The 5051-nt window shown below is 44.1% G+C and overlaps 1 pseudogene; it reads right to left on the bottom strand.

The window, feature by feature from the left end:
* LOC129620740 (NADH dehydrogenase (ubiquinone) complex I, assembly factor 6-like) lies at positions 1-1345 on the bottom strand (annotated as a pseudogene).
* Between the last annotated feature and the right edge of the window lie 3706 nt (positions 1346-5051).

The raw sequence follows: 5051 nt of genomic DNA on the forward strand, positions 1-5051 counted from the left end.
CTAGTGCCACCTTTGATGCCAAGATGGGTAGAATATGTTAAAATCCACCTACTGAATTTTCTTTAAATAGTCCTCCAAAGCATCCTGATAAAAGGCAGGAAGTTTTCACTTTTGCTTTTGTGGAAGGACCCAGAATGCTTTAAGTGCAAATGTGCCTGGCTGGTAATGACATGTATTAAGTCTCTCACATTTTTATCATTGGTTCTTCTGTAGAAAGTTCTCTTGTGAAATACCACATGTTGTATTTATCAAACATATGAATATCCAGGGGAGGGAACATCATCCTTCTGCTGCTATGATAGTACATTGCTCTTTTTGTGTGTGATGCAAGGACTTCTCATTGCAGTGGCTTCTCTCGTTCCCCAATATGGGTCTCTAGGGCACACAGGCTTCGCTAGTTGTGGCACGAGGGCTCAGTAGTAGCAGCTCCTGGGGTCTAGAGCACAATCTCAATAGTTGTGGCATATAGGCTTAGTTGCTCCATGACATGTGGGATCTTCCTGGACCAGGAATCAAACCTGCATTGGCAGGGGGATTCTTTACCGCTGAGCTTTTGAGAAGGCCGATAGTACTTTGCTCTTAAGCATATGACAATACCTTGTGCTTTTCCAGTGTAATTTGTAATTTGCAGCGTGATCTGCACCGAGGCTCTGTATACCCAGTATTTCCAGTCTTAAATAAGGAAGAGAGCTCTGTGTGTTTTCATCATAATTTTCCAGTTTCCACATGTTATTGTATACTTTGTCATCCAATTTTTTTCTTCTTCATCAATGATTTTTAGAAGTCATTTTTGATCAGATTATGTCTTTTGACAGCAGCTTCCCATCCACTTTTACCTCTCAGTGACCGGTGTGGGGGCCTGGTTTTCCATCCTTGCTGGGGCTGTGTGAAGTCAGTCTGGGGCCCAGAAACAGGGCCTGCTTTGCTGGTGCGCAGACCTTCCACAGCTCAATAGCCACAGACTGATGGGGTGGATTATCACAGTATATATAGTCCACAGTTTTGTTTTGTTTTTCAAAACTGCATTCGCATCAGTCCAATTGTTTTCTCAGAGACCGAGTCTTTAACCAGCCTGATCTAGTTCTGCATTGAACTCACTCAATGCAAGAGCAGAGCTCTGGGATTCTGCAGTGAGCAACAGGGAACATAAGTAGCCATCATGGTATTGTTTCCACAGCAGCTCCAGGTAGTAGCAGCCTATGCGCAATCCACTCGCTCAACTGGCCGTGGCCATGCTCCCCTAGGGTCCCATGAGTCTGGAAGGTGGAGGCGGTAGCACACAGTGGGGATCCCAAATTGTTGCTGTTCTTTTTTTTTTTTTTTTTTTGGCTGCACCTCGTGGCATCTTGGTTCCTTGACACCCGCCCCTTGCGTTGGAAGCATGGAGTCTTAACCACTGGATCACCAGGCAAGTCCCCCAAACTGTTTCTTAAAGTAGGTGAATTGCAATATACACAGTCATTGTTGTTCAGTCACTAAGTCATGTCTGACTCTTTGCGACCCCATGGACTGCAGCATGCCAGACTTCCCTGTCTTTCACTATTTCCCAGAGTTTGCTCAAACTCATGTCTATTGAGTCGGTGATGCCATCCAATCATCTCATCCTCTGTCTCCCCTTTCTCTTCCTGCCCTCAATTTTTCCCAGCATCAGGGTCTTTTCCAATGAGTCGGCTCTTTGCATCAGGTGGCCAAGGTATTGGAACTTCAGCATCAGTCATTAGATGTGAATAAATGCTTGTTTTGTCATATTCATCCCAGGCTTTAGCAAGTTCCCAGCTGGCCTGAACATCTTGCCTTTTGGTAGTACTGAGACTTGAATGGTGCCTGACTTACTCCTTTACTAGCTAGAGAGTTGCATCATTTACCAAATCAGATACTGTTCACAAAATTCCCACCTTACATCAATAGCATCTCTTTGTTAATGTGCTTCTCCAGGGCTACTTCTGGAGGGGCAAGAGGTGACACATTCTTTCCATTAACATGTATTTCATGTTTCAGAGTGGCCTGTGCCAAGACTGTGCTTGAGGAATCTTGGAAAGACAGTTTAAAAATAATAATAGATAGTATTTAGCAAGCACTTATTAATTGCTCACTATAAATAGTTCATTTATCATTAATATCAATATCCATCAATAATAATATTTATTGTGCAGTTATTAAGGCACTATGCTAAGAGCTTTGTGTGTGTTATCCCATTTCATCTTCATAGTAATTCTATGAGGCAGGAAGTCTTTTTATCCCAGTTTTAGAGATGAAGGAACTGAGGTTCAGTGAGGTTAAGGAAATTTCCCCAAGGAACTTGGCCTGTAAGTGTTGGAACTAAGTAAATGCCCAAACAGGATAGAAATGCAGGTCTGCCTATTCACAGCCTATATTAGCTCTCTGGTCATACATGTGTATCTAACAGACATGCTGTACAAGCCAGTTTGATGCAGCTGGAAAAGTCTTTCCTATAATTGTTGCAGTAAGGTTAGAATATTCCAGCAATTAAAACTTCACAATACCACTCTCCCAAGTCATCCCACCCTCCCCTTCTCCTTCTGCATCCACAAATCCATTCTCTACATCTGTGTCTCTATTCCTGCCCTCCAAACGGGTTAACCACTACTATGGGTAAAATAGATAGTGGGAAGCTGCTATTTAGGAGGGAGCTCAGCTCAGGGCTCTGTGATGACCTACGGGGGTGGGGTGGGAGGTGGGAGGGAGACTCAAGAGGGAGGGGATGGATGTTTGCATATAGCTGATTCACTTTGTTGTACAGCAAAAACTAACACAACATTGTAAAGCAATTATACTCTGACAGAAGATAAATAAATTAAAAGCACTGAAAAAAGCTTCAGAATACAATTGCATAGCATGGCATAAAAGACTCCTTGTGATGTCATGTCCCCACCTCCCCCCTCAACAGAACCACTCTGCTTATAGTGCCTTCAGAACGTCATGATATTTGTGGCTTTCTGCCTTGAGACATACTATTCTGTTTCACATGCCCTTCCACTCAATTTGTCAAATTCCTTTAAAATTCAGCTTAGTGTCTTTTCCATCTAAACCTCCATCTAAACATCTAAATCTTCCTTAATTTCCCTCTGACGGCGTTAACTCTTCTGTTCTCTGTATCAACCTCTTGCGTGCATGCTAGGTTGCTTCAGTCATGTCGACTCTTTGCAACCCTGTGGACTACAACCCACCAGGCTCCTCCATCCATGGGATTCTCCAGGCAAGAATACTGGAATGAGTTGTCATGCCCTCCTTCAGGGATCTTCCCAACCCACAGATCAAACCCCCGTCTCTTACACCTCCTGCATTGCAGGCAGGGTAGCTCAGCTGGTCAAGAATCCGCCTGTGATGCAGGAGACCCCAGTTTTATTCCTGGGTTGGTAAGATCCCCTGGAGAAAGGATAGGCTACCCAATTCTTGGGCTTCCCTGGTGGCTCAGCTAGTGAAGAATCCACCTGCAATGCGGGAGACTTAGGTTTGATCCCTGGGTTGGGAAGATCCCCTGGATAAGGGAAAGGCTTACCTACTCCAGTATTCTGGCCTGTAGAATTCCATGGATTGTATAGTCCATGGGGTTGCAAATACGACTGAGCGACTTTCACTTCACTAGAGGGGCTGATGGGCTTCCTAGGTAGGGCACTACTGGTAAAGAAGTGAAGTGAAAGTTGCTTAGTCTTGTTCGACTCTTTGCAACCCCATGGACTATAAAGTCCTTGGAATTCTCCAGGCCAGAATACTGGAGTGGGTAGCCTTTCCCTTTGCCAGGGGATCTTCCCAAACCAGGGATTGAACCCAGGTCTCCTGCATTGCAGGTGGATTCTTTACCAACTGAGCTAGCCAGGAAGCCCCTCTACTTAATATGAAACTGTGTTGCTCACTCATTCATTCAACATGAAATACTATTCTTTTCAGGCAGTAGGCTAAGTTTTAGGAGACAGAGAGTTCAATAACACTTTTGGAGGAGGACTATATGCTAAAGCACGGACAAAAACTAGCTATTAATAGTAGCTCTCACTGGCTGAAATAAAGAATAGGTTTCCACAAGTTGGGATGGGTGGGGAGAGCATATGGTAGGAGAAAAGTGTGCTGGGACATTCTGATTCAGCCCAAACTTTGGAAAACAAGAGCTGGTGATCCAGCTGGGCATTTACTGGGATCAAAGTTCATGCTGTGGAACAGGGTGACATCTGTTCAGCATCTTGGGTTGGTTTTGAGCCCTTGTGGGGAAAGGAGTTAGGACCAATGCTGAGAGTTGTCTGAAAAGGAGACTTTGAGATACTCCGGGCGTATGTTGTGCTGGCTGTGGAACCAGGGAAAGGCTATTCTCCTCAATTCCACGTGGAACTCAACACTGCTGTATTATCTTGATGGTAGCTTTCAGCACATTGGCTAGTAGCCCCCTGGGGTAGGGACACTGGCATTTTCACAGAGCCCTGTCTGCAGTGGCCATGGCAGAGGCTATGAGTAGAGGACATTGAAAAGGGGAAACTAGGGCAAAAAAGGAAGAAAAAGGTGGATGCTGAATGAAGGACTATGGCTAACAGACTGATTCCTGCATCTATTAAGACACACCTGAGGTCTTCCACTTAAAATTGGGGCAAGAATATGAATTCTGAACTGCTGAGATATCTCTATACATAAACATATTTATATTCTGATCAGATATATAATCTTAAATTATAACCACAAATTATTAAGTCCTGGAGACATCAGAGTATACTTTTTAATTTGTTTTTAGGGAACTACATCTCATTTATCTTTATGTCCCAGGACCTATCACAAAACTTGACATGTAGCAACTGGTGACAAAATATCTGTGGATTTATTTAACAAAGGAGTTGGGAGGGGTCAGAAAAGGAGGGTGCAGAGCATCACACATACGTGCACATGCTGAACACTTGAGGATTTCTTCTCAATCTGACCAGACCCAGAATATGAAGCAGAAATGGAATCTGTGCCAAGGGGTTTCCAGCCCCCTTTGAATTCTGCCCAGTGTGTATGAGGACGTACCGAAACAAGTTCCGTGGCAGTTAGAAAGTGAACTGGCTGCCAAG

The sequence above is a fragment of the Bubalus kerabau genome, chromosome 10 (assembly GCF_029407905.1).
Source record: "Bubalus kerabau isolate K-KA32 ecotype Philippines breed swamp buffalo chromosome 10, PCC_UOA_SB_1v2, whole genome shotgun sequence".
Classification (NCBI taxonomy): domain Eukaryota; kingdom Metazoa; phylum Chordata; class Mammalia; order Artiodactyla; family Bovidae; genus Bubalus; species Bubalus kerabau.